Genomic DNA, 10,364 nt, shown 5'->3' with positions numbered 1-10,364 from the left:
AGACAATGTGGTGAAACAGGGGACAGAGGCTGTGCGATTAAAGAAGAGGACTTTTATTAATACTGGGAGACCGAATACCTTATAGAGTATTTCTTTGACCATTGATTCCATTAGATTAAACTGTTTGATAAAGCATCATGTGTTTGCAAGACAAAATCCCATTTTAGGATTCTGCATGTCTTCATTATCCAGAGGATAAACTTGCTGTCCTCGGTTAGAATCTAATAAACATGTTGAGTTGTTTTCTGGAGGGTTTTAGTTCATGTGACACATCCTCCCGACAAGTCAGTGTGGTCAGGCGCGGGTCTTACACCGGACAGGGAAGAGTGGTCAAAGGACTGAGGCTCACAATGTGGGAAAGGGCATTATTCTCCTTAAAAAGACAGTCCGAAATGAATTCAATGAAGTTATAGCGGGTATGTTCTTCATTTCATTCGCTTATCATAGCACGTTTCTACCAGGCACGCCAAGCAGAAAGTACCCAACAGCTCGCGTACAACGACCTCCACCCACGTGCTCTCACTCTGCTTCTTTTGTGACACTCGATGTCTCGGGGTTGACAATCCAAATGACACCCCCTGCCACCTACTGAGGTTCTGCCCTCAACCACTTATCGGGGTAGAAAACGGCTGCATCTGCCAAGTTCACATTTGGGCGCATTCTGTTATACATGCTATTAAGAGCATGTTTACTGGCAACTACGGTTTGTGTACCTAACAACATAAACCCCAATAAAGAGTTTTATAGACACTTATGCAATAAAGCCCGGTCATAAAGGCATAGCTAAGAGGACATTTTTCTGAGTAATGTAGCGACTCCTGTTTCCCCAGGCCACACAAAACTAAAATGAGAAAAAAAAATCCCCTTAAATTCCTTAGTGAACTGTACATTGCTAGGGGTTGTAGCAGTTTTACAGCTTCAAGTTTAAGTAGAAATACATTATTTGGTCACATAAACAACAATTTTGTTTTAGCAAGTATTTTACACAAACAAACATGAACAACATAAGTTGCAAAACACGAATATTTTGGCTTTTTATATTAGGTTTGCATGATGACTGTTTTATGATAATATGTTTGGTAATTGAAATGTACAGTAGCTCATCCAGTATGTCTGAATAGAATGCCAGAGGACGAAGAACAGTCGATGAAACAGCGATAAAATATCTATCCAGCAAATAGTGGACATACAGTATATTAATAGTACAACATGATATCCACCACACTGTGGATCTAACATTTCTGTCCGAACTGTAGCGAGGAATGCTGATAGTTAATACAGATTACTGTAAAAGCAACCCAGAATTTTGGTTTGGTCACTCTCTACCCTGGTGAAATACATCACAGCTGGTTTTTATAAGAGTATTTATATAGTTTTTTTTTACAACTCTCTGGTTTGGTCTAACTTGCATAATTGGTTTTAATATTTCCTCTCCGGGTAACCAGGTAAATCCACATGTTCTTTATTGTACAGGCATGCAACTCAGTGCTGACTGTCATTTAAACAGATATCTGTGCCTCTGGTATTGCTTTCACGATTTTATATGGCAAATACTCATCAGTGTATGGGGCTTAATGAAATTAAATTAAATTAATTTATTACGCAGCCTAATCACCGTGTCGTGATACACGAGTCTCAATTTAAAAAACACGATGCATGCTAATTGGCTAATATTTATTAGTTATGTCGCTGCAGAGAAGAAAAGCCCACAGATATGAACACTTTGCAAGTATCCCTGCTGTTAGATTGGCACAGGGGGTTGTACTCTCAGAACCACAGTGAACCTGCCACAGACGACAAAGTCAGGAGCTGTATGAGGATTTGCCTTGCATGTACAGTACCTACTGTATTTCCTTGTCTCAGCTAAGAGAGAGGGCTCAGGAAACAACAATGGGGTAATCGCAAATCACTGATGGCATCTTCCTGTATTTTATCCAAGCTTTGTTTATGGAGGATTTTGTTTATGGCAGTGGTTGACATCGCTGCCTTGCATTGCTGGGGCTGTGGGCTCAGTACCTGGGGAGCTGTCCGCATGGAGTTTGGCTTCCTTCAAGAAATGACTGGATGAGAAACCCGGCTCAGTAAGCTACCAAATGGGCCAGTAGTCATCTCGTTTGTCACCATTCTTATGAAATTACCTCCCGTTTTCCTTAATCGCATTCCAGTCTCTTACGGGAGAGAAGGGGCAAATGAAATGACATTCTGACCGATATTTTAATGAGTCGAATCTTAGCTTGCTCCAGGATTTACAGTCTCAGTTCAAACTACCTGCGTCTTTCTTTTTCTGCTTCTGTGTCCCCCAAGGACGTGGGTGTCTACACATTCAATGCATAACAAGGAAAACAAGGGATGAGGGCTGACTTCATACCGGCATGAGGCAGCTGTTACTGTTTGGAATAGGGGTTGGACTGTTACAGACGAGGAATCTTTCTGGGACATTGTAAACTTTGGAGTCATTCGTATAGAGCTCTCCGTTGCTTGGTTCCATGGTGCTGTTTTCAGGGAGCTCTGCTGCGGAGGCAAATTGTCATTACGCAGAACTTACTCCTGCATACTGGTCTGACTTAATTTAAGGGCCCTTTTGATAGGAATCTAGGGGAAACCACTAATGGTGTAAAGGGCAGTTTGGGAGGAGGGCAATATTTTGTTGTATTGTTCTTATTTAGTCATGATTTAAATAAAAATATTAATAACATGATTAATTCTGCTTAAGTTTTAATATGCCAAAGCATTACTGAATGATGGTGCCAGTTGAATATTATTATCCTGTTATGTTTCTTTATTTAGAAAAAGTAACTTTTTAGTGTTTAAAAAGAACACTAAATTCATTGGTAAGCAGGGGTTGTAAATGTTAGTCTTCTTAAAGCTAGCATGGCACACACACAAGTCAATGAATGTGCATATACGCCACACTGTTTTATTAATAATGATGGCTTTCCCCTTTCCATTTTTCAATCTCTCTGTCCCTCTGTTCTCCCAGCTTGTGTAGCCAGTTTTGCTAGGGGGCATCATTATTTTATTCTGGAAAGATTTCAGTCTTATGTTGACACCTTTTATTCCCTTCTGCAATGTCAGCAAACCGGGAGCTGGGGGTTATTTTTGCTTCTCTCATGTCTAATTTAAGAGTTGTTAGTTTAAGGGTTCACAAACGCAATTACAGTTGGAACTCTTGTTGATGATAAGTTTGGACAACATGCTTTATTCAGATCCAGCTTTGATTTATTCCAGAATGATGTACATTGGTCACACTGGCCAATTGGGACTCAGAAATTTCCCCCAAAATGACTGATTAAACAAAGAAAAACAGGCTTCCTATTCTCCACAGGCTGAACTTTCTCAAAACAAGACCCCAAAACACTGACTCTTTATTTCTAGTGTGCCAAAATTAGAGAGCACTGAAATGGGGGGAAAATAGCAGTGTAATTGCTGTTGCTCTGTACTCTATCAACTATTGACCTTTTCAACATCTTACAAAACTGGCTCTACATACTTTCAGAAGCTAAGGTTTCTCTGCACTGTTTCAGCTTGTCTGATAGAACAGTTTTCTTGAGGCTGGGGAGAATGTGGGCAGATAAATAATCATAACATGGCGACAAGAGTGCCAAGAACTTAGTTTCGTGGGTTTTTTTTTAGGAAATAGCTATGCCAAAAAGACGAGAACAAAATATCAGGCTAGGTTACACACAGCAAAGGTAGTGAGCAGGAAAGAGGGGAGAGTAATTTGGAAATAAGGACAAAGAAATTGCTCTCCCTGCCTTCAACATTCTTTTCATCTGCTGCAGCTCCACACTGAAAGGAACATAAGGCCATCTTCAAAAACATATTAGACATAAGCCCATAATTACTTAAATTGACGTGTCTTTTTTTTCTTCTGGTCACCAGTTCCAGGCAGTATTAATGGTGCCGAGTACTTCTGAAGAATGTACGAGCCTGGAAGTGAAAGGATTAGGGTGGAATTCACTGGTCGGCTTCATCCTCGCTGGCAGCAGGTCAGAGGGGCAGAAAGGTCCACGCACCACATGGATTCACACACGAACGGGCGAAAGCATCTGGTGTCAAGAACAAACTGCAAAAAAGTAATAACCTTGTTGCAAGAGTAGAATTAGATACTGGAGGTGTTTTGTCTCTAGAACCACTAGCTCATACTGTCCATCTGTATGTCCACCCTATAGCCATCAGCAGCACTCAAACCCTGCTGCATCTTACTCTATACTGATGAAATAGTGTATCCCAATCCCAGCCTCGCCTGGCAATAGTGAGTATTTCCATCATGCATATGCTCCTAGTCTCTCTCTGTTTGGGTTTCTGTGTACCCCTCGGGACAATCCTGTCACCTCTCACTCTTGTTCTACCAAAATATATGAAATTCTGAAAAGGAAAACAATTTCAGTATATGTCACTGTGTGTTTAGGATCTTGGCAGTGTTGGCATCATATTGAAAAGCTGAATGACAGAATTTGAGCAAAGGTAGCAGCACAATGAGGAACAATAAGAAACCTACAACATCTTTACATCTTTACTCTTAATGAGCATATCATTAGGCAGCAGTGTGGAGTAGTGGTTAGGGCTCTGGACTCATACCTGGAAGATCAAAATACCAGGGGGGGCTGTTGTACCCTTGAGTAAGTTACTTCACTCACAAACAGTAGTTTCCATAAAATACACAGCTATAGAAATTCAGACAAATATAAGTCTCTTTAGATAAAAGCCTCAGCCAAGTAAATGAAGACTAATAATTAACAGGTTCCTTTAAAACCTGAACCAAAAATCTCATACTGTACTTGTGAAGATTAAGGTTTTGACTGAAAACTGCAGAATAAAAGAAAATGTCTTGTTAAGAGACTTGATGGCTAAAATCCACTTCTCCGCAAATTGGTTATGTCATGTTATAATTGGCTTCTGGGAAAAACAGCTCTGGTATGAGTGTGAGCGTGTGTGTGTCTGCACTGCGGCTCATCCAGAGTGTGCCTCATCTTGTTCCCAGTTCTTTGCCTAGATCTCTGCCTCCCCAGCAACCCTGAATTGGAGAAACCAGTTAGGAAATGGATGGATGGACATATATATATTCCAGTATATAGCATGTTAATCAATTTGCGTGATTTAGATCATGCATAATCCTCGTTTTTCCACTGTCTATTAAAAAAAATAAGAATAAATGTATTGTATATGAATACATAGTTATGAAAGGTGTTAATAACTATCCTTACTGAATGTATTGTATATTTCAAATACATGCCACATACCCTTTATTTTGGTAGTTTTCAAGAAACCTTTGAATATTTGAATATTTATACTTTTTAAATACGTGCTTTTCTTGAAGGCCTGTCAACTACAATTTGAGAAAAAAACTTTTATGAGGAACTTAATAAAAAGCCTTGGGAAACTCTAAACCTACCATATCATATGCTCGGCTTCTACTACAGCTTGTTCAAAGACCTCTAACAAGTTCAGCAAAATCTACTTTAACAATCCCATCAAGCACTATTGCTATACAGATGATTCTCTCCATTAGTTGTAATTATCAATAATATTATAAAAATAGGGGACTTTAAACTTTATCAGGGGATTTGCTATACTAAAGGACTGATACTAATACTGTGCAGATTCGTTCCATGAGTGATTCTGAGCTGCAGAAAGCTGTGCACAAATGGTTTCTGCATATTTATGTAGATCCCTTTGTGGCATCATCTAGACAGTGTGGGGAAGCAAGAAAAAGCAAGCAGAATATGTCTGGGTGCAGCGTAAATTAAAGTGTACAGTTTGACTGAAGGGTAATTATACACATGCTTTACAATGCACTAGCAGGTTTGCATTCATTCTACTTCAGTTATGGTTACTTTACCACAAGAAGGATAAACTTAGAACTACATTAATAATTACTTCCTTTAGGAGTTTGTCATACAGACAAGTTTAAATAACTAAGTCTCATCAGTCAAGAATAAAGAAGATTGAGAGGAGAAATTGAACGGTGTTCTTGAGCATGAATGCTCTTTTCTATGTGTAGTGGTACACCACCCCTTGTTCGGCCTTTTCTGTCTCATCAAAATGACATGTGTCCACCGATGTTGTATTCACCATCACCATCACTCTCTGTTAGCCATGTTTCAGTGATTCCAGTTACATTATAATCTCCTGCTAGTACAGTGGCTCTTATTTCTTGTATTTTGTTCCTAATACTCCTAGCATTCCTGTATAAAAACTTAATTACCAGGTTCTTTGACGTTTTATTTTTCCTTTGTGTTCTCTTTTTGGCTCTATGTATCCTGTTGGATCCCTTCCATTCCAGTTTAAAAGACTTGGAATGCCTCTGGAGATCCTGGCCCGGTCATGTGCTGTGTTTACAGATGAGCTTTTCTAGTTGTCCACCTTGGCGTGGTCTTCAGCCCTGTAGCTGTGTTGGTGAGCCAGCAGCAAGCACTGTGATAATGCAGCTGAGCGGCTGGAGTATTCAGCCCCGTGGCTGTATTGGCCTGTCAGGCCCCTGTGGTGAGTTAGCGTGGCTGCCGTGATAGTGGCACAACCGGTCATCAAGCCTGGAGGCCAGTATTATAACAGGAGAGGGATTCTTTAGCCCGGAGGTTGGTTTGGTGTCGTGTCAGCCTGTACAGAGGCAGAGGCTGACGTGGAGGTCTCGTGTCGCTCGTGCTGTGACTTCTTCTCGACTACGTCACTCTGTTTGCGTGCAGAGCTGATCCCTGCTCCAGTGAGTGCCGACGTCCAGACTCTTGGGAGCTGCATCTCGGGTAGTGGAAAAGCTTTTAAGAATTGGGGGAGACCTTGGTGAAAGTAACACCCCATGTTGTAACTCCCTGAGGATAGAAGCCAGAGAATCTAGAGAAGATCCCCGACCCCTGGGACTGAAGTACTGTAAATATTTAGGCAATTGAGTATTTGGAATCTCAATTTCTTCCACAGTGAAAAGAGGGATGTGTATGATAGACATGCAGGTTATGCATGAGTTTTGGCAGAATTAACCAGCTCCCAAGACCGAGAAAGCAGCAGGTCTGGAAAAACAATAGGAAACACTCCATTAAAGGATTAAGGATTTGGGGCTCCAGTTACACTCTGTACTAAATCAACATGTTCTGTAATGTGTGAGGGGAGCTATTTCACTCCTGAGATTTATGCTACTGAAAATACACGGGGCAGTTTATTGATCCATTTCTCTAGCTCAACAATACTGTGCATATATACCACGATTTTACTGTACATTTCTAAAGGGTAAAGAAGAATTGAAGAATGCATAGGTCAATTTGAACAAGGGAAAATTTTAAATGTAGGAGTTTTTATCTGAATTAATAAAGTTTTTACCATCAGCAAGTTAGGCTGAAAGGTAAAAAATAAAGTTTGCTGTGGGTCTTACCTTTTAGTTTTAAAAATGCACAAAATAATCTACACTACTCTTGTTCTACACTACACTACTGAGTTTTTATTGAAAGGCAATCCACCTTGTTCTAGCAAGAAACTGGCACAGTTAGCATTGATTTACATATGGTAGGTTTTAATCTTTAGTCAGAGATCATTAACATGCTTGCATTTGTTGAAATGTAAGACTTTAGGGCAAAGAACACCACCCAGAGTGTATACAATAAGTTATTCAAAAGTAATGTACAGTATCCAAATTAACACCACACCCTTATGTATACTGTTATGTATATGTATACTGTTAACCGCTGAACGAAATTGTTGCTTAATGTTGGCAAGAATGTAATTTAAAATTCAAATTACTGTAGGTAAATAATCAACTCTAACTTTGCAAAACAGTGAAGCACAAATCCTCTCGCATCACTTCAGTGAATAAATGGTCTGAAAATTGTGTATTAAATTTTAGTTTTTACAATCCTGTTTTATTTTAGGAGTGCATTTGTTACTGTTCAGTTGGTACTATGAAAGTAAAACTGCCCAATCGTCAGTCGTGGAGAAAGACTCTCTTCAATAAGGGCAATAACTTCAGTGAAAGGAGCAGACTGTAAACTGTAAGCAAATAAAATGGATTCATTATCTCTTTGCTGGAAAAACTCTGCATTAATCAACACACAACACCCAACTCTTCCTCAGAGGCCATGAACAGTGGTATGGAACTCATCTACAACCATCTGTCTGTACTCTCCTGTAATCTCCTGTCAGAACAGTTGTAAAAACACAATAGGTATTTAAGCCTCACTGTTGTTTTAAGAGATACCAACACAGCCTATTGTTAGTGTGAATACAGTCAAAAGGGTAGAAGATCATTTCAAAACGCCATTTGTTAATTTTGGAATTTTGGAAAGATCGAACTGAAGATGACATGGTAGCTTATCATAAATGTTCTAAACAGTTCTGCTGCTGGTACAACTGTGCCATAGCTGTTGCCAATGAAAACTCCCGCCTGGATGTATGTTATTGTAAGTTATCACCACTTCTTGAGTGGGTGAAGGCACAAAGACATGACGATATCCCCTGATAACAGAGATCCTTCTGTGTACTATTGCCAAGGATACAATTTTGCCATGATATAAATATCACAGCACTGTTGTGGTTAAAAATAGGTTATTTCATTAACAGGTCATAGTAACATGTAGTAAAGCTGCCAAAGATAAAATTACCAGGTTTCTTCCGTGAACAAATGAGACAGTAGGGCTGTAACAACAAACTCCACCACACGACAGTGCTGTGACTGACAAGATGGAGAGTGTGTGGTGGGAGTTTAGATTTCACTTGATGGTTCCCATCATCTGCTAATTAAAATACTTTCCCCATGTCAACAGACAGAGCACAACATTTTAAATACTTGTGCTGATCACATGGTAAATGCTCAGAACCATGGTTTCTTTGAAAGCAGTCATGAATCATGATCATGTCACAATTATATCCTTAATTAATTTATTAGCAGTTCCCTCAGAGAAAACCAAAGTTGAAGTAGCACACTAGTATAATGTTGCACATATAGAAACATTAGCCATTCCTAATGGGTTCTCAGTATCAATAATAGAGTAGGTTGCTGGCCACTGTACTGTTATACACTTACCCAAGACCCATTCCACACAAGCGAGCCAGTTATAGTCAACATGTTGATATGGGATAACCAGACAGCACTTTTACAAAAGTTGGGTCTGAGACAGAGAGATACAGGGTGTTTGAGACCAGCACAGCAGAGATATGGCAGATGGAGGGGTCCATAGGCTGTACAGAAGTGCAGGGCTTGACCAAAAAGTGCTGAATATAGAAACATGCATCAAGCACTGGCAGACCAGTATGTAGGGTATCCTTATTGCACAAGAAACTGAGAATTGGTGATGGACAAAGAGCCATCAGAAGGTAGAGAGTGCCCTTTCAACCAGATACCCTACAACCTGGCCAGCAGCTTTCATCAGAGTTGTTAGCCAAGCAGGGGTGAGAGTCTAACAGCTGCCTCTACAACAGTGTAGAGACTCCTCGAACTACTTTTTACTCACTGGTCCTCTGGTGCTATGAAGGAGATGAGCTAGCAGGTTAAAATAAGTGGAAGTGGAAGACAAGAAAGAGAAGAATGAATGTGTCTGAAATAATTTCTGCCGATTGTCGGACGTCCTCTGCCTTTGATTATGGTCCCCTATGGATGTTTCCTTTCTTTTCCACCCCCAGAGAGGAAGCAGATGCCAGGTTTTAGAGTGAAAGTAGAGATCCTTCAATCCAGGGGAGCACAGTACAGGATGACATCTTCTTCCCCCTACAGTTCAGATGCTCAAAACAGTCACCTTTGGATACTTCTGCTCACTTTTAAACTGTGGGTGGTGCCCTCTCTAGGACATAACTTATACACACAACATGAACTACATTACAGGGTTTTGCAAAAGCTCAACCCAGTACATGTCAGTGTTTGGCTGGGAAAAAAAAAACTTTTTGTAAAGCCTGATCTGCCCACCAGACTTTTGCACATTCTCAGTTTAACATGCTCATAACAAAAATAACAAATCCATCCATCCCTCTCTTTTCTAACCAATCCAGGATCGCAGGGGAGATGAAACCTGTCCCAGAAAGAAAAGGCACAGGGCTGGATACAGCCTGAATGGGACACCAGTCCATCACAGGACACACACAGACACAACCACACACACCAGGGCCAGTTCTACCAGAAGCCAATTACCTCACCAGTATGTCTTTCGACTGTGGGAGGAAACCGGAGCACCCAGAGGAAAGTGTAACTCCAAGCAGATAGCACCCCAGGAATTGAACCCAGGGCCCGAGCACTGCAAGGCAGTAATGCTGAACACAAGCACCAACATGCTGCCCCCAAAATGACTAATATCATTTCCATTTCATTAACAGTTCATTAAAATATTGCAGTTGAAAAATAAAACCAAACATGCTATTTAAAATCTTTTATAAAACCATGGCCTACTTAC

This window comes from Atractosteus spatula, chromosome 18, assembly GCF_055471065.1.
Source record: "Atractosteus spatula isolate fAtrSpa1 chromosome 18, fAtrSpa1.hap1, whole genome shotgun sequence".
In the NCBI taxonomy this organism is placed as follows: domain Eukaryota; kingdom Metazoa; phylum Chordata; class Actinopteri; order Semionotiformes; family Lepisosteidae; genus Atractosteus; species Atractosteus spatula.
This window is presented reverse-complemented; position numbering follows the sequence as displayed.